This window comes from Episyrphus balteatus, chromosome 1, assembly GCF_945859705.1.
Source record: "Episyrphus balteatus chromosome 1, idEpiBalt1.1, whole genome shotgun sequence".
Lineage (NCBI taxonomy): Eukaryota > Metazoa > Arthropoda > Insecta > Diptera > Syrphidae > Episyrphus > Episyrphus balteatus.
The window spans coordinates 109,677,364-109,698,471 of record NC_079134.1 but is presented as its reverse complement, the minus strand read 5'-3'; positions in this window follow the sequence as shown (position 1 = coordinate 109,698,471).

The window sequence follows — 21,108 nt, the reverse complement described above, 5'->3', positions numbered from 1 at the left end:
AAAGAGAACCGTAATATTTTGGAAAAACTACGTAGGGAATTAAAAAAAGAGACTAAAAGAGGACATTTGGAAAAAAGAGAACAAAAAGAGAATTTTATGAAAAAAGATCAAAGTTGAAAAAGAGAACATGTTCTCTTTAAAAGAGATGTTCTGGAAAACCTAGCATAGATTAATGTCCTTGAATGTTTTAATACAGATGGAAGAACATTTATAAATAAAATGAACAGCAAAGGACCAAGGTGACTCCCTTGGGGAACGCCAGAATTAACTTAAAATTGACAAAAACGGCTTCTTCTAAACATAACACTATAATATCTATCTTTTACCCCGTTTGTATGGCGGTTTGAATCCGAATTGAATCAGTATTTAGGTCTATATATACCTGAATCGAATTGAATCGCGGATTTGTCGATCCGACTCGGGGAGCTGAATCGAATCGAAAATATGCATATTTACCTAACGAATTGAATAATCGAGATATAATTTACGGTGGAAATTGTGTGTGATTGTCTTCTTATTTGCAAATTCACTGTATGTATGTCTAATGATATCTAGTTTTACTTGCACTTTATTTTGGTTAGATTTTTCTATTTTACTGCAAATATATTTAAAAGAAAAATTGTATTTTAGATTCTATTTCAATTCGATTCCTCGATCTGGTATAATCATATACCTGGATCGAAATTTCAATTCAGATTCAATTCGATCTTTAAATCGGTCATACAAACGGGGTATTTGAGGTAAGACGAAATCCACATAACGAAATGACCATTTATTCAAATTTTATTTAATTTACTCAGAAGTATTTTATAGCTTAATTTATCAAATGCTTTGCTAAAATCTGTGAAGATGCAATCTACTTGGGAATGATTTTCGAATAAATCAAAACAAAAAGTAGACAACTGCAAAAGATTGGTGACCGTAGATTTTTTTCTTCACGAAACCATGTTGATTTTCACATATAACAGATGAACAATTAAAAGAAATTATTTCACAGAGAAGAGACTCGAACAGATAAGGAATAGCTGAAAGTTTCGCTATAGGACCATAATTAGTTATTAAGTTCATAGGGCGTTTTTTATGAACTGGCACTAGATAAGAATATTTCCAAATACTTGGGAATTTACAACATTTTAAAGACTCGTTGAGGATAATAAACAATGGATAAGAAATATAAGACACACATTTTTTCAACATAAATGATGGTATACCATCTGGACCAGGACTAAAACATTCATCTAGTTTTAAAATATTTTCACTTATAGATAGCAGCCTCAGAAATAGAAAAATTAATTGAATTAAGATGTGTATATTCTAATGTGTTAGGAGAGATAAAAGAAGTGCTTGTTGAAGAAAAATCTTCGAAGGCACTTCTTTTAAAAAAATCAGCAAACATATTAGATATTGTCGCTGATATATGACTAGAAGAATTTTGAAAGTTCATACTTGCTAGATAACCGTCAGATTTACGTTTATTATTAACGTAAGGGGTTAAATTTTAATTTCGTATTCAGTTTTTGAAATAAATTCTGAGTACAGAACATCTGAATAAGTCACAAAATCCATTTGCAGTTCTTTTTTTTTTTTTTTTTTTTTTTTGAACTATATGTCTGTAAGACCTAAGGTCTTTTAAATGCAACTGCACGGCACTAGTTAGAAGGAATAGAAAGATAGGAAAGATTTTTTGTTGGTACAGTGAACTAAGAATAAGATGATTATTATCTCATATAGTCCCACGGGTGCACAGTGTGGGAATAACGCTTGCATTTTAAATTTTTGTTGTAGTTTTTTTTGTGATTAGTTCATTGAATATGTGTATACAATCAAATGTAATTCACATTTTGCTGATATTTTATTTAAGTTTTTGTAAAATGAGCTTTGAAGTGACAGGTTATTTTCACCAAAAAGTACTTTTTTTTTTGAAAATCATAATTTACAAAAAAAACTTTTGAGGAATGATTTATTGTTTAATTTTATGACAAATATGAATAAAATAAAGAAAAAAGTTAATTATCGTCAGAATTGACTAGGTTTTTTGCAAACCGATATGTCAATGACGTTGTTTATGAACTAAAGAAACTATTCTCTAAAAGGCTACTAAAACGTACAAGATACTATTTGAAAGGATGTTTTAAATTATGTAGCTTTATTTATGCACAATCAATGTTTTTTTTTTTAAATTGGTAAGTGTTCTGTCACGAAATTTTTCTGCCATACATCATCAAGGATATCAATAATTAAAAGAACCGTAAACTTCCTGTCGAAAAAAAAATCAGTTTAACTGGAATAGAAAATTTGTTTTTACCAATCGTGTTATTCTTGTAAAATAAAAAGCCAATTTGAATTTATTTAATTGTTTTTACTATATGTTTTGTTTTTAATGTAAACAATTTCACCCTTATTAATTCCTTTTTCCACTTTTTCGCAAACTAATTTCATATGCAGTTGAAATTTCTTCAAAGCTAAATGAGTCTAAGAGGCCTTGTACTTTCTTCTCCTTCATTTTTTCACAACACTCATTAAATGATTTTCTAGATCTACCCACACTTGCAGAATTCGAAGGGGAAGGAATTTCGTAAAATATTTGCTGTGTTATTACTTGATATTTAGAAAATATAAAAAAAATAAAACTTTTATTAAAACGCACACCAAACGCACGAGAAAAAATTAAGAGCAAAGTAATCTCTTTCACCAAATAAACAGAAAAAAAATCGCCAACTGCAACTTCGAAGCTATTTATTTTTGTTTACATGATTCCCACCTATCAATGCTTTTGTTATCACTTTCTACAATATATTAGCTTTAAGAAAAACCGGTTTTGGCATCAAACAAGACAAGTCATTTTTCGAATTAAATTCCGCTAAATTCGCGAAATCCCACACTGTGGGGTGGCTTCCAAGCTGGGGGATTAAGAAAAGAATGAGGCTGAGGTAGGGCTCGAACCCACAACCTTCAGGTTAGCAGTCAAGTACTACATCCACTGCACCATCGCCACCCGCAATGGTGCAGTGTTGGTCGACTCTGAGTGTCTCATCACTTCTCGAAAGACTATATCTCAACCAGGCCTTATTTCTCTTATTTTTTAATGTTTTTAAATGTGAATCAAACCACGGCATTGGTATAGTATCCAAAAAACAATCAAATATAATTTCATAAAAACTTCGGGGCAGCTATCGAGGGCTTTCAATGAGTTCATAGAGGAAGTATTATTCCTTCTGATAAAATATCTTTTATGAGTTTTTAATTCTTCACACAGAGAAAAATATGACCAGGACCACCTAAAAACTAACAGATTTTCTTATTGAACCTTATTTAAATCAGCAATTAATTACACTGGTCAACAAAATTTAACTTTTTTTGCCACAAGAACCAAAATATACTTTTCTAGTAGTTTTTGGGGTGCTGAATCTGAATCTGAAGTCAGAAAAATTTTATTGGCCTCCGTTTTTGAAATATTACCGTTGTAAAATGCTAAAAATCGTCATTTTGTCTGTTTTCGAGGTATTGTTTTTATGTGGGGTAATTTATTAAAAACAAATTTGTAACGGTGCGTGATTGTAAGAACAGATATTTTTCTTTCAAAAACTGTTTAAATTTTCCCGATATATTCCAAGAACGAAGGCTAATAGAATTTTTCTGATTGCGGATTTGAGTTCAGCAACCAAAAACCTTCAGAAAAGTATATTTTGGTTCTTGTGGCAAAAAAAGTTTAATTTGGTTGGCCTGTGTTGTTTCTGATTCAAAGACCGCTACTTAAATTTTAAATATCTCGGGCAGTAAAAGAGATATCGGAAAGATTTAAACATTTTTTGAAAGAATAAAACCAGTTCTCTTATAGACATCATTACAAATTAGTTCATAATGAACTACCCCACATAAAAACATAGCCTCGAAAACTGCCAAAATGACGTTTTTTGACATTTTCTAACGGTAATATTTCAAAAACAGAGGCCAATAACAATTTTTTGACTTCGAGTTCAGCACATCAAAAACTACTATAAAGGTATATTTTGGTTGTTGTGTCAAAAACCTTGTTGACCAGTGTTATTATATTAAATATTATTTTCATGGAGAAAATCTTTTTGAAATTTCGTAAAAATTTCATAATTTCAAATTTTTCAACTTGGCACTAGCACAAAAATTGTGACCAATATTTCTATAGTGAGTTGGTATAGGTGGCAGATGTGCCACAAGAGAGTTAAGGTCTTCAGTTCGATCCCCGACATGATCGTATTTTTTTTTTCTTGGCAAGACCCTACAAGTCCATATTTTAAAACAATAAGGAAAACCCGATTGTTAAAATAATATTTCCTTCTTGGATGAAAACCATAAGGAAATCTTATTGTTTTTGTTCTATTTTACGTGGTCTTGTTTTCTCGGTGGAAGAATAGAAGATTGTCCTGCAGCCAAATGTTTGGTAAAACTCATGAGTTTCATTAAATTCTTTAGCTGCTTTGTCTATTTCAGACGAAGAATTCTTGGAAAGAACCAAAATCCTTTCTAGTATGTTTTCATGGTTTTCTGTACTTTGAACCGAAGGGTTTGAACGATTCTTTTGTCGCTTCACTATTCTCTTATGTTTGAAGCCTATGGCGAGATCCAAAGCTTCGACCAAGTCTAAATTCACTCTTTGAAACTCCAACTTAATGGCAACGAGAGTTGGTAAACCATATTTATAACCTTTAAGCTAATCAAAAACTCGAAATCCATAGCGTTTTTTTTCAGAGTGTGTTTCTTTAACTTATTTGTTCATGACTGGTTATGTTGTACAATTATCGATCCCAATCAATGGGGGGGGGATATATCCCCCTGATCCCCCCTATCTACGCCACTGGGTGGTGGCGATCTTCGTGAACAAGTTTTGAATCGCATGGGATAACGGCGACATCATTCATTGCTTCATAGAATTAGATAAGATCTAATATTCTTCCATTTTCAATTTTAACTCCATTCAGTTGATTTAAGCCAAAAGATGCCATACCATCTATTAAGCAGAATTCATTAGTGTTCGAAGCATTAGTGGGGAAATAGACATTATCATAAGTTTAACGACACCATTCCAATTTGGGAAGATTAAAGTCCCCAATAATTATGATTTCGTCTGTTGAATCAATCTTTTCATATATCGTCTCTCAGGAATTGTGCAAATTTTCATAGATTCCGATGGTAGAATTAGGTGGAATATAAGTTGCAACCACATAAATGTATCCAGAAGACATTTTTATTTTCACGCAGAGCACCTCCAGCGAGGACTAAAAAAATCGTCAACATATAAGAGATGTTTTTACTCCAATTAATAAACCTCCACCAACAGAAATTTTGCATTGTGTTCCAGCAGTGTAATGAAGGAAACAAACAACACGCACGATTTTCACTTTACGCGCAGAAATCGTTGATTTTACACAATGGACACAAATTCCATAAGATACCATAATTTTCTCAAGGATGCCTATACATGACTATATGTGACTTCCTTCATGAGAAGTACCAGGTTTTAAATAAAAAAAGAATTATTACGTATGATGATGAAAATTCTGATATTCTCGTCTAAGGGGAATATTTTTAAGGAAGTTGGCCACCTAGGTTTCTATAGATTTATTTTATATTTTGCATAGGAAAACAGATTTCCAATTTTTTTTTAAGGAAAATGTGCAATAGCTATGATATTTTCTAAATGTTTATGTACTCATCCAATTATTGTAGAAAATTATAAAAAAAAGAAATAAATAAAATTCATATATTCGTGGTTGTAGTAAACGAAAATATAAGATGATAAAATTTAAAATACACTGAACGAAAAAAAGCCGATATTTTATGAACTGATTGCGATAGAACTTTTTCTATATGTTTTTAAAACAGTCCTAAGTGTAGCTATCAGCCGTTTTAGGGTTGTCGATTCTCTATCCGACACCCTGTATTATATTCGGACCTATTCTTAACAAAAATTACCAGTTAAATGGTTTCGGGAGAAGGGCCCAAATCGGAAAAATTGTGAAAATTTCCATTGTTTTTTTGCTTTCTCCATATTCTTAACCATTGAAAAACGAAATTCCAACTTAAAAAAAAAATTAAATTTCAGGAACTTTTCAGTTGGGAGTTTTTTTCAGAACAAGCCTGATTATGACGATTAAAACTCAACTTGAACTTTTTGAATCGTTATACCTAAGAAACGGTGGGTCTTAGGAAAAAAGTGTCATGACACTTTTTATATAGAATAATCTGGTCTACAATTCTTGCATTGAAAATTTTTTAGATAAGGCTTATAGTTTTGCTGAAAATCGTGAAAAAACGGTTTTTGTGACCTTTGACCTCAAGTAAATTTTTGTCCAGGTCTCGGATCGATGAGGACTTTTTGGATATAATTTATGATGGTGTTTCCAACAATCCTACCAATTTTCAGCTTGCTGGGAATTAATGCAACCTCGGATGTCTAAATTGACTGGACTATAAGGTTGAAAAAAGTCAAGAATTCTCCTTTCTAATTTGATAAAAATATTATTTTTATTTATTTATTTATGATGGCACACATATGTTTTGAAATTTTTGAATACCTACAGAAGAAAAGATTGCAATCTTTTCTTTGGTATTCAAAAATTGAAATTTCTTCCGGCGTACATAGGAGTATTTGCAGTAAAAACCTGGTCATAAGTCGATTTTCTGAAAATCGAAATTGACACCAAAAAGTTTGGCAAAGTGGGTGCAAAATAAACATGTGTCAATATGCTGCACTCATTTTTTTGTTTTTCGATCGTGTCTTGTTAAAAAATAAGTTCAAAGTTAACTGTTACATCTACCTCATTTTTATTTGAATTCGAAGTATTTTGGTAAGTGTTATTCTATATGCGATATCGAAGTGTTGTGATAGAAATCTAAAAAAATTTAAATGGAAAATTCTTCTTCAGTTATTTATTAACGGTATTAATAAAGTTTTGAAAATGTTAGATGGTTTTTTCTATTTTAATTCGGGCTTAGAACTAGTATCTAAAAACTTGATATTTTTGGTAAGTTATTATTTAAAATTAAATGATTTTGTTTTAGTATACCCCGTTATTCTGCGATGAATTGAAACTCATGAGTTAGTTTATATATTCTTTAACACAATGCAACAAAAATTGGGTGCTCTTAGGTGCTCTTTAGAGAATCGAGGGTCAATTAGCTTTTCACTTTCTGATAGAAAGTACTCCTTACTTTATTCAACTTTTTTTTTTAAACTAAATTTACTGATGTTATTAGTGTATTTTATTTTGGGTGATCTTAATTAAGGTTGGGGAAGAGAGAAAAGAAACTGAGAATTGCGTATTAAGGATGAGGAAAAAATTTTGAGAAAAATAATGTCGACAGGCGGAGTACAGGCCATTAATCAATTTTTTTAGTTTTTGGTAAAAAAATAAAAATAACAAAAACTATGTTTATATTGTATTTTCTTGTAGGAATACTCATTTTAAACGGAAATAATAACAAAAACCACGAAAAATAATTATGGCCAGGTTTTTGATAACAATACTGATATGTGCGGCGCCTAATACGATGCTTGATATAATAAATGGCCGAAGCGGAATGTTTGGCGGAATGTTGTTTTTTTGGCCGAATTCGGCCGAAGCCGAAGGCCGAACCCGAAGCTGCAGTCGGACACTAGAGTAATTTACGCCAAAATGGTTTGCGTAAGGCTTTTTACTGCTATTAGCCAAGCTATAAATTAGCTTGCATTGACACTATTTGAAACTAAATTGTTAGTTGGGCATTGTTGTTACACAAGTCAGAAAATAGTTTGCATTGAACCTTATATAAGTTAAATTGTTACTTGAGTTTTGAATTAAATACGTTTGTTTCATTTTAATTTTCTTTTCAATAAAATACTTTCTCATTTAGGCGCAATTTATTGACTATTTATCGCCATTAAAGATGGGAATTTTAAAATTAAAAACCAAATTCGTTTAATTCAGTCTCTTTTTAGGATTTAACTAATTGAGCATTAAATTTAAAAGTCCTTTTAGTTAAAACGACAAATTCGACATTTTAATCCTATTCATCTAAAAAAATTGCAACATTTCCAGTTGATTTGGTTTCCACTAGTATATAGTAAAACCGTCTGTGGGTTTTCACCTGGCGTTTTGGCTGCAAACTAGTTTGTCAAATTTAAATTGATTTATTTGATATGACAAAATCATAGCTTTTGATAGTTTTATTGAAAGAAAAAAATAAATAAAAAATCCCTAGGATATTTTAATGGAGTTTTAAATTTAAAGTTTCCAATAAAAGTAAAGACTTAACTAAAGCAGAGTGAATTAAATGAGTTTTTAATGATGTGTAATTAAAGGCGTCAATAGTTTAATAACGCTGTTAACTAAAACGATAAATTTCAAAATTTATTGGAGGCTTAATAAATTGGCCCTAAGCGGATTTTAAATTATGTTTTTCTTAAAATTGTTTTGTTTTTCCACTGGTTGTGCGATACAGCATATTATTCATACTGTTAATTTGTTCCACTGCATCTACATATATTTACCTATGCTTAGGTTCTTAAATAATAATTGTATATTATTATGGAGTATCTTAAATTTTCTAGGACATATATTTTTTTTTTTTTTTTATTCAGTAGAATTAGTTATCAGCTCTTTAAAATTACTGAATATTCATTATCCAAAAAGGACATGAAGTGTGAAATCCCATAACACAAAAAGGTGTGTTTAAAATATGCAAAACTAAATACATATGTGAGTTGAGGCAATCCTTAGCATTTAACTAAATATGCAAATCAAAAGGACACCACCTCAATTATTGTTTCGTAATTTCAAGGATTTAAGTTATCTCTCCATTACTCCTTTTTGATGATCGCATCAAAAGTCGCAGAAACATTTCGCTGTGAGAACTTATTTAAATACAATCATTTCATTCGATCAAATTAGCAGACAATGTGTAACCTAAATTACCTCATTAATTTCTCATTAGGTACTTCCATACTTCACAGCCCACACTTCATACCGACCCCAAGAGTTTTTATTTATCAGAAGGTGTGAGCTAAAGACACATAACTAATTAGAGTATATGAGTATTTAACGAAAGTACACCCTTTTTATTGGTCCCCAGAGAAAAAAATACATCTTTTGACCTTTAGAAGCACATTACTAGAACCGTTCATGCAAATAGAAAACATATTTTTTACCACAAAATTAAATGATATAAGCCGTATTTCTGTACAAGGAAATGCGATAACTTAACTGAATGATCTACTACTTTATCAAGAAAAAATAAAATACACGACTGGGTTGCACGAACTAGTAGTTCAAAGTAGGTAAGGTAAGGTTATAGTGCTTGTCAGTCAACGTACCCGAAGCACTTAGGCCCTAATTAATGAGTCCATTGCGACTAGCAAGTTAGGATCTATGTTAGGAGAAAATCCCCATTTGCCACCAAAACAAAAGCAAATGAATCACACAACTCTTCGGAACTGTTCGATTCAAAATGCAAAACGAACAAATTTTAGTATTTTTAATTCCAATAGCACATTGTTAAGTTTATGACTTCTATCAAAACTTTTGTAAAAAAAATTTTGGTATGACGTAAACTTTTGATTCAATTCGGAGCAGTCAATGGCTCATATATGCAAAAAGAATGAGCTTAAGCTCTATCTCACTTTTCAGTATATTTTCTTGAGATAGATCTCAAGAAAATGAGATGGATCTCAAGAAAATGTACTGAAAAGTAAGATATGAGCTTTAGCTCATTTTTATTGCATACGAGCCAATGTCTTCATCGCTTTGTTTTTGTTTACCAATTCATAAACTACGTAGATTTGATATTACTGAATAAAATGCTTTTTTTTATTTAGTAAATTTAACCGATCATTGGTTCTGTTACTCTTAGCAAAGGTTGCCATGAATATGTTTATTTAAATGGAACATAAGCTGAAATGAAGTTCGTTACAAAGTGCGACGTGTATCGAACAGTTATCACGTGATAAACCTTATTATGTGCATACAAATTCATGAGTTTTGAATACTTTAGCAAAAATTAGTATTTTGCTAGATTTCTGCTCAACAAACGACCGCAATACTATATACATTAGAACGTTCGTTATTTATGTTTTTTTTTTCGGGAATCAAGTTCCTAAGTGGAAAAACTGTTTCTAAATAATAAAAAAAAATCCCCTAATTTTTTCAGATTTTTATTTTGACGCTAGATGGCACCCCAAGAGGGTTTAAGATTTTTCTCATTTGAAATAGGCATATGTTGCCATTTTTTTAGATATAGCCTGAATGTAAAATTTGATGAGGTTCTATTCTATATTAAACACCCTTTTCAAAAAGGTATAAACCATTTTTCTAGGACATGCATGCCTTTTATGGTTTTATTTTATTTTTCATGCTACTCATATGGTTGTTTTAATAAAACATCAGGACGTACATATATGTCCTGACTAAACCCCTAATCGTAGAAAAATGATTTATACCTTTTTGGTGTGTTGGGTGTTTAATATAGAATAGAACCTCATCAAACATTTTGGCTTTATCTAAAAAAAATACCTATTTCAAATGAGAAAAAAAAATCCCCTAATTTTTTCAGATTTTTATTTGTTTATTTTGACCAAAGAGGGCTAGGGCGCCATCTAGCGTCAAAATAAAAATCTGAAAAAATTAGGGGATTTTTTTTATTATTTAGAAACAGTTTTTCCACTAAGGAACTTGCTTCAAAAATAATGAACGCCCTAATATACATACATGATGTAGTTACATACTTGAGCCATAACCGTAAAGTGTCATGATTACTAGTGAGAGTGACCCATTAACGTATTTTGAATTGAAATTTAAATAGCATTATTTTCTATTCTATTTTAAACCAAAAAATTTTGAACCTTGTTTTTCCTTACTATGATTTTCAAAACATTGCAACAAAAAATCGCAAAACGGCTAAAACAAATTGATTCAAATTCCTTGAAAACTGACTACCTATATACCCTAATTTGAAAAAAAAAAAAACAGTATAATAAACTTACTTTGAGCAAAAGTAAGGGAAGGGTTGATAAAATGATATAAAAAAACAGAATCCAATACTTGATTACTAAACCAACGTTCGAACTTGTCATGAAATTATGCAAGCAACCCCCAGGCTGCAAACACCTTTAATGTGGTGTAAGTATAAGACAAAGTAACAGCAATCTTTCGCAGAACTTTTGAGGAGCAATAAAATATTAAAAGGACATTTGGAGGAATAATTAAGCAACTTATTTGAAACCCTATGAAATTATTCCCAAGTGATTTGACCTTTTTTGCAATGACTAATTTAAAAATTTATTCAATTTATTAGGTTTTTCCAAAAAAGAACAGATTCTTGGTATCTTGGATTAGACCTTGATAAACAGATATCTCATGCTAGCTATAAAATTTGAATATTCGTTCCCCATTGAGAGGATTATTTCTTAGATCGTTAAGTTATTTAATATAATATCATGAGTTTTTAAAACTTTTTTGATGAGAACATAATGTACCTAATTTTAACTGAGAAGCTACCGACTAGTAGACAGTCAGAGATTTACACAAAGGAGAATGGGCATTTTGGACGTTGAGCGGCCATGAATGAAACTGGTATCAAATGAAAGAGCTATAGCATAGGAAAAACTTTTGCATTGGAAGTTTGGCTGCATTGCTTTAAGAATGCAAGATATTGCAATGTTAGTATTATTGATGCATCGTGATTCATGTGTGAAGGAAAAATTGAATTATATTTTTATTTTAAATCTATATTCTATAAATCCGGGCTATCCAGCCCGGATACACGGTTTTGTCAAAAAATGAGTATGCTTTCACACACACTTGGAAGCCGGTCGGCTGCAGCTGCAGAACAAGGGAATTTTTCTTGTAGGCATTCACTTCGACTTGATCTTGATATACCTAAACAGAAAAAAAAAAACAACCCCTATACCCCTATACAATACGAACTGACATCAAAATATAAAAAAAAGAAAACAACCCCTTTCTTGACTACAGCACATTAGAAGAAAACCAGAACGGCAGCTAAGTTGAAGCAAAGACAAGAGAAATATAAGTAATAATAATACGTTTGTATTTGGTATATGATATTTTATTCGAATCTCTTTAAAGACTGAAGACTTAAGTTCTAAGCTAATTCTATTCTACCCTGCTGCTGGTGCAGCAATTATAATATTTTGCAGCGTGTGCAAAATATCACATTGCTTTCTATCTTTTTTGTGGCTGACGACGGTGTGAACGACTTCGTTTATAGAAGTCGTTGTGTCAGCATATAATGTTGTATGTCGGCGATGATATTGACGACGCGACGACGACGACGACGACATACACGACCGTCGCTTCCGCTGACGACCTAGGAGATCGTGTTAACTCCTCCCTCACTTAAATGAAGGCCGTCCTCGGTCTTCTTCAAGGCCTTGATCATGTTTTTTAGGTCGACTTTTCGACGTCGTTCGTTTTGACATTGTTTCAGTCTAGCAGAAATGTAAATTACTCCAATGATCGAAAGAGTAACGCAGGAGGCTATAAATGGGTGAGTCGTCAATTTGGTTTTCATTTCACCAATGTAGCGTAAGTTGTCTTCGTTTAATTTATGCAAAAACGGTAAGCTCAATATTTCCATATGACCGGTAATATTAACAATCGATGATGTTGCACTAATCGGATGTTTCTTCTGAATGTTGTTGTAATTAACAAATTTTGTTCCATTTATTGAAACTTCATCATCAAAAGTGAGCAAGTATGTCCCGTTGATAGCTATTTCAGTATTGTTGGCCTCCTTTATAATAACATGGTTGTTATTTATAACAATAATACCCTCATCGATTACAAACACTGCATCCCTATGATCTGGTTCTGTATTGCAATGCGCTGTTCCACCAAAGTGCAGTTGTTGAGCACATGTCTTGATAGAAACTTCCTTACAGAATGTAGATGCTGTTGTTTCTACACAATTTTCTACTGCCAGTACATGTTTTCCGCATTCTGCAACCACATTATTGCCGTTGAAGTATATAATTTTACCTTTATGCGCAACAGGGAAGATAATAACCTTCTTACAAACTATCTTAGGTTTAGGATACTTAATTATAAAATGCAATACATTTTCATTTTGCAAAATCTTAACACTAGAGGCTTCCATTAGTTCTACAATGCTTATGTTTACAAATTTTTCGTTTATTGAATTTAAATCAACATCTTTCAAAATTACTGGGTTTACAATTTTTTGCTTTGCAAGTGTTATTGAGGTTATAAGATTTTGTATTTCGTTAATTATAATTCTGTTCCTTGCTAACAAGGTTTCATAAAGATGGAAGGTGTCAATTTGTTGTTTTTTTGAGTTTGCTAAAATACTATTGACTGTGTCTGAAAGCCTGTTAATTTGTTCCCGGTACCTTGTGTTGATAATAACCTGTCTATTATTCGAATTAACTAATTGATCCTGGTTAAATTTAATTTTCTCGAAATCATCAAAATCAGGAGTACCGGCCACAATTTTGAGACCAGTTCCCAAAAAATTAAGACTCCTAGCGTTTCTATGATGAATGTTTATACTTTCGATAAGTGTTTCTAAATGGCTTATATCTATTTCCAGGATTTTACGCATAGGCGACTGCGGAAAAAGATTAGTCATGTTCTTTGACTCATCTACTACTTGTCTGTAGGCTGTTAGATTCGCTGAGTGGCTTAAATAGCCGTAGACTTGCCAGAGAATTACATCACCGTCAACTATTGGTATATAGTTCGAATTGGAATAATTTATTAATTTTCCTGTCGCAGTCGTCATCAATAAAAATAGGATAATCCTGAAAGATGTCGGTTTCTTTAATAAAATCGTTTTTTTTAAGTTTTGATTGTAAAATGTAAAAAAATTTTAATAAATCATCTATTTGAGATTGTCCTTATGGACTACTCTTCCTTTAATTAAAACTGTGGTCCCTAAATCAGCTTCTACTTTTTCTTCTACATAAAGTGGAGTTAGCTTGTTTCCTAATCTTCTGTTCGTCTTCACTAGGACTCTTTCTCCAACATTGAAAATTCTATTTTTCCTTGTTTCATTTTCTCTTTGTAATTGTAATTCTTGAGTCTTTTGAATTTTATTTTTTACCTTTTCTCTTAAATCTGCCGCAGACGAGTGTATTATATCAATAGGTTTCATTTTTGTTACGGAATGGACGGTTCTATTGTATTCTACTGTTGCTAATAGCAGTAGTTCGATTGTGTCTTCGACTTTTCTGTCAAGTTTAAGACATCTCGCGATTTCTAACAGAGTGCTGTGGAACCTTTCCACTTGGCCATTGGATGTGCTGTGTAAAGGTGGAGCATTTACAATATCAGCATTGAAATGATTGAGCAACATTGACCTTACTGTCTCTGATTTTAAAGAAGCTTCATTGTCACAGAAAATTTGTTTTGTATTGGGAAAGATATTCATTATCTCCATAATTGGAATTTTTACGTCTGTAATTGTACGTGATTGTATTGGTTTTACAACCGCAAACTTAGAAAACTTGTCGATGCATGTTAAAAAATATTTTTTGTCCGTGGAGAATATGTCAACATGAAGCATCTCTCCAGCATACGAGGGTACTGGTGTTTCACCAATCAACTGTTTTTTAGGATGTCTATCGTACTTTGACTTTGAGCATATTTTACAATTTGTCACAACCTCATTTGTTTGTTTGGTCATTTTTGGAAAGAAGTAGTCACATAGAATTTGCTTAACGTTCTCTTGAGCTGCTCTATGTGCTCGGTTATGTTCCGTAATTACAATTTCTTTTTGCTCATTGGGGTCAAATATATCTAATACAAATTTATTAGTATGCCAAAACTTAGTTGATGGAAATAACTCGACTAAATTGTTTTGAATAAAAGCCAAAATTGGTAACTCACAATGAATAACGTTGACTACATCTGTTTTAATTAAGTTTTTTAAAGTGTCAATTAAAGTATTTCTATCGGAAAAGTTTATGAAATGTCTAGTTTTCTTACCAAATATTATAAATGTACGAGTTGAAGCGCTTGGAGCTTCCTCTATAATAATTTGATTTCTGAAGCAGTTTAATGGTTTATCTGTTGTTTCGATTGTATAAGTTAGAGATATTTCACTATGCATTGTAGCGGCATTAGAAGATGATTCATTATCCAATGCATGAATGTTTTGTCTTGAAAGCGCATCAGCGACATAATTCTCTTTTCCTGGTTTGTAAAATATACGAGGATTATGCTCGTCTACAAAAGCTTTCCAGCGCTTAATTTTTGCGTTTGTGTTTTTGTCTGAAACTGAAAATGAAAGAGGCTGATGATCTGTAAAGATATTTAGACTCTTTACTCCGTAAAGATAATTACGTAGGTTTTTTAATGACCATACTATGGCCAAAAGCTCTCTCTCGTTGGTTGCAAATTCTAACTCTTTGCCCTTGAGAGTTCTTGAAATCATTGTTATCGGTTTCCCGTTTTGAGACAAAACTGCCCCGAGACCGTACGATGAAGCATCCGTCGTTAGATCGAAAGGCTTCGTGAAGTCTGGGTATAATAATGTTACGTCTTCTGACGCCAAAATGTCTCTTAGTTTATTAAATGCATTTAATTGTTTGGGACTCAATTCTATCTTAACTTTTTTTGACTGATTAGCACTTATTTTTCCATTTTCACCACCTAATATATCCGTCAGTGGTCTAGCTATTGATGAAAAGTCTTTTATAAAACATCTATAATAACTCGCAAGTCCCAAAAAAGATCTGAGTCCAAAAAGTGTTGAAGGTTGAGTGAAATTTTTTATTGCTTCCACTTTATTAGGACATGTTTTTATACCATCTTTAGATACCATAAATCCTAAGTATTCAACGTTTGTTTTGAAAAAATTTGATTTTTCACGTGAAACCCTCATATTTGCATCATACAATTTTTTTAAAACAATACTGATATCCTCTACATGTTCTTCTTCAGTTTCAGAAAAAACTATTACGTCATCGACGTAAACATAGCAAATTTTCCCAATATGTTCACGTAGAACATCATCTATGGCCCTTTGGAACATGCTGGGGCCATTTTTTAATCCAAACGGAAGGCGGCAAAATTCATATTTCCCTCCATTAACAGAAAAGGCTGTCTTTTCCCGATCTCGCTCGGCTAATTCGATTTGATGAAACCCTGATTTTAAGTCTAAGGTTGTAAAAAATCGTGCCTTGCCTAAATTTGACAGAATTGTTGTGACATTTGGAATGGGATACTTATCATCTATGGTTCTCTGATTTAGCTTTCGAAAGTCTATTACTAGACGTTTCTTTTTATTTCCTATTTCGTCAGTGCCCTTTTTATCAACAACCCAAATAGGATTGTTGTAAGGTGACCTTGATGGTCTAATTATGCCATTCCGTAGAAGATCTTTTATTTCATTGTTAACAAAGTCTGTTACACCCATAGGATAGGGGTAAAATTTGGAGTAAATAGGATCTTCACATTCAGTACGAATTGTGGCAACTATATTTGTGTTGTAAGGCAATGCCTCATTTGGATCTGCAAATGTTTTAATTCTATTGTTAATCATTTTTTTAAAGTCGTTTTCTATAGATTTTGGCACATCTATATCCTCTACTCTTGTAAAGTTCACATTCTGACAACTATGAAAACTAATTTTTTCAGAACCAGAATCGAAAATGATTAAGCTTTCCTTTAAAGAAATTGTGGCATTGATTTGCGTTAGCAGATCGAAGCCAATTATCCCATCAAATTTTTCGAGGTGTGGTAGTATAAAGAAAGTACTTGTTACCCCAAAAATTTCAAAAAAACATTTGGATTCAACACTATTGAACCCATGTATGGACTTAACTAGGAACGGAGTATCTACTGGAACAACATTTTTTATTTGGCGTAGCGGCTTAATATAGTTTTTCGAAGCTCCAGTGTCAATTAAAAACTTCATTAATATCCCTCCTACTTTTCGTTGGATGAATGGAAGGAGGGATCTTCCCCTAAAAAATGGACGTAGTCAGAATTTGGTATTTCACTTTCAAATTCATTTGATTGTGATTCTGCCAAGGACTGATAGTCAAACTCTTCTCTCTGAGAAGGATTATCCTGCCAGATGTGATTTAACCTCTGACGTCTTTGTCCAGATTGTCTCTGAACACTATTTGGTCTTTTGAACACTTGGCTTTTGTTGTATGAATTGATACCACTTTTGTTTTGTTCAAAGCTTGTAGGCTGTCTAAATCGCGAAGATGTTGGGTCAACATCCATTTCCTCAACAGGCTCATTACTAATTTTATATTGATGATTATTATTACTATTATTATTATTTGAAAGAAATTGACTGTTCTTCGATCTATCTTGACTGAAATAAGGATTTTTTTTAGAGTTATTAGCCTGATTGTCAAAGTTATTACCGTAGAAATTTTTATTTTGATATTTATTCTGTGAGCGTTTTTCTTCAAAATTACGTGCAAAATTTGTTGCAAATAAGTACCTTTCGTTGTTGGACTCGATTTCTTGAGCCAATGCTAGTGCTTTAGGCAAGTCAGTTGGACGAGCCGAAAATAAAACGTCACTCAATGGTTTCCTCAAACCTGATATAAACACTCGCAGAGCGTCTGATCTGTATTTTTCGTTGAAAGCAGTGGCTAATGCACTGTCATATGACATATTAGTTTTGTTTGTAAGGTGGGTAAGCTTTTTTTCAATCTCGTCATAATATTCTAGAACGGTAAAGTTCCCTTGCCGCAATGTACTGAGTTCTTGCTCAATTAAATAAATCGGACGAACATCGGCGTACGTAAAATCTAGCCTAGCTATAATAGCTTTAAAATTTAAAACTGTATTGAATGAAGCTAAAGCGGCATCGGCTGGACCTCTTATTTTGTTTCTAATTATCGCAACTGCTTGGTAGTGCTTGGAACTACCATCGTATTTTTCAAACACTTTATAAGCGGCGTGTACTGCTTGACGCCAAGAAACATAAGTACCCTGTTTACCCTCGAATTCGGGCAATGATTTGACTATGTCTAGGGTTTCTTCACATTTAACACCCTCTCTAATTTCAATGTCCTTAAAAATTTCTATTGTATTTTCACTATTGCTAACACTTAAACACTGAATAGTTTCATTAAGTTTTTTCTCAAACTCCTCTTTTTGCGTAGTTAAAGCACCACGAACGGCAGCCTCGATTACAATTTTTAATTCCGACGCGTTCATTGTTTCTTTCTGTTCTCTTGTTATATGACCACTAATTCTTAAATATCCTAGTCTTTCTAAAGCTTCATCTAAACTTCTACCAGTATCTCCCATGAAATCTTATAAACACAATAACATTATGTTAAAGCAATAAATTAATTTGATAATATAATAATTAATTTGATAATATAATAATTAATTTGATAAAATAATAATAATTTTCTTACATTCCAAAATTTTAATGTATTAAATAAAATTTGATTCAGCTTCTTTAAAATATGTAGGTATTTCCAAATGAACGTTAATTCAGCTTCTTTAAAATATGTAAGTATTTCCAAGTAAACTTTGGTTCAGCTTCTTTAAAATATGTAGGTATTTCCAAATAAACTTTGATTCAGATTCCTTTTAGGTAGGTTCAGCTTCTTTATATAGTTGGGCGCCAGTAATAATAATACGTTTGTATTTGGTATATGATATTTTATTCGAATCTCTTTAAAGACTGAAGACTTAAGTTCTAAGCTAATTCTATTCTACCCTGCTGCTGGTGCAGCAATTATAATATTTTGCAGCGTGTGCAAAATATCACATTGCTTTCTATCTTTTTTGTGGCTGACGACGGTGTGAACGACTTCGTTTATAGAAGTCGTTGTGTCAGCATATAATGTTGTATGTCGGCGATGATATTGACGACGCGACGACGACGACGACGACATACACGACCGTCGCTTCCGCTGACGACCTAGGAGATCGTGTTAACTTATATATTTCTCCTGTCTGTGGTTGTAGTAAGCGGAGTTGGTTTCATTCCGGCAGCCGAACCGTGTACACGGTTTCGGTTTCGGTTTCGGTTTCGGTTTGTACTTGTGAAGGCGCCCATAAAAACGTGTACCTAACAACTTGCTATCCGGGCCGTTTATCCGGTTCTCGGCGACGTGTGAGATGGGCCTAAAGATATTAATCTTGAAAATCCGACCAATAGAACTCATAATACAAGATTCAAGCTAACACAAAATTGAGCAACAAAACTCTCAAAATAGGCTTGAAATTGTTATTTAAAAAAGTTAATACGAGTAGTTTGGGTTCTAGTGGTTGGATATTCAAGATTAAGGTCTTCAGAGTAGGAAAAAATGACAGAGTATCATAATATGCACATAAAATACAAATTAAAGTTACAACATTGTGACAATCTGCATTAAGTGTTAAATGCAAAAATGCATTTTATCCGTTTCTGAAGTACGTCACAAGGACAAAACTTCTGCAAAACATATCTATTTAAGACTTAATAACATCATATAATATAATATAATATAATATAAAATGTTAATATTTTGAGAAAACAAATATATTCGCCGCAAAAAGAATTCTAGTTGGTATAAACTGTGAGACTCAATGCGCGTTCCAGAACATCCACACAATCCACATCCTCAACGAACAAAATGTTCGCTGGAACATGTTGGAGGGGGCTGGAAAATGTTTCAAACATTTTTTAGAAAGTAAATGTGCGAAAAAAATTTCATTTCTTTTTATTACTCTTTCATCGAGAGTTAAACGCTGTGCTGCGGTATTGAAAGTGGTAAGGTAAAATTATACTGCTCTAAACAGATTCGTACTACTGTTTTCTCCTTTCACATTTAGAGTAGGTATAGGTACCTAGTGTTTTTTCAAAGTTTAAACAGCAAGGAGTTGAGTCATCCTTAAAAAAAAACTCTTTATTTCGTTCGAACTTTGTCATGTGCTGAATCCAAAACTGTTTACAGATTTATTCCTATCACGTCAAGAGTTTTTGGGCTAAACTCACCAATATTTTCGTTATATGCGGCCATGTTCCGCAATTCGAACGAAAGTGAATTCAAATCACTTTTCAATTTCATGAAATGAAATATATATTTTTCATTTCGATCGGTTTTAAAAACTTCGAAATTGCTTTTTATTGTCAAAACTGAAGGATCTTCCATTTTTATTTTGTTTCTAGTGAAATTACTGCAATTGCAGATTCATTGAAAAAGGCCCCCAAATTCACGAACAGAAACAAAGTGAATTGAATTCGATTAGAAAATCTAAATGAGTGAAAAAGTGCAGAACACCTATTTCACTTTCGGCAAGTGAATACGCAAAAAGTGAAATGTAGAACGTGAAAGTCTCAAAAACTAATTTTGAATGAAATTGTTTTTGATGTTTAATTCGAAATATATATGCTTTTTCATAATATGTTGCTCTTCAATCCAAATCGGAAGTGCAAACTGCAATTTTCTTAAAGAAACCTGTTGACCACTTAGATTTTGAGATATCAAAAATTTCTATTTCCAATATCTTTGAGAAAAATATTATTAAAAAAAAAAGTAAATATATGATCAAATACGGCGTTTTGAGAATGCATAAGAAGTATTGCAAAAATTTAACGGTAATGTAATTGGGCGTCAAAATACTAAGAAAATTATCTAAAGAATTCGGAATTGGACTCAAATTATTACAACCCTCATCGTCAGCTAAGGCTCTTACTCAAACAAACCCAAACAGCCGTTTCAGAATTTGGAGGGGGCTCGAGTATCTGTGATGCCTCTAAATCTCTAAGATTTACGAAAAAGTTTCAGTTGATCATGTACATTTTGATGAAATCAGCTAAATAAAAACATGATCTTGAAGGCTTGGGGGGGGGGCTTGAGCCCCCTGACCCCCCTCAATACGCCACTGCCACAGAGGCACTGTCAGTTTTTATTTCGTGGATCGAAAGAGGTATATTTAAAAGGCTTAAACCCAATTTCTCACCACCTAATCATTCTTTTTAGCGGAGTTATTCACAAAAATGCATTTTTTGGAATATTTTACTTCTAAGCTAATATCTTTGCTCCAGTTTGTCGCAGAGGCGGATTTAACAGAAGGCTGAGTAAGCTGGAGCCTAGGGCGGCAGATTTTAGGGGCGGCAAATTTGGGGACCGATATGTTCACCTCA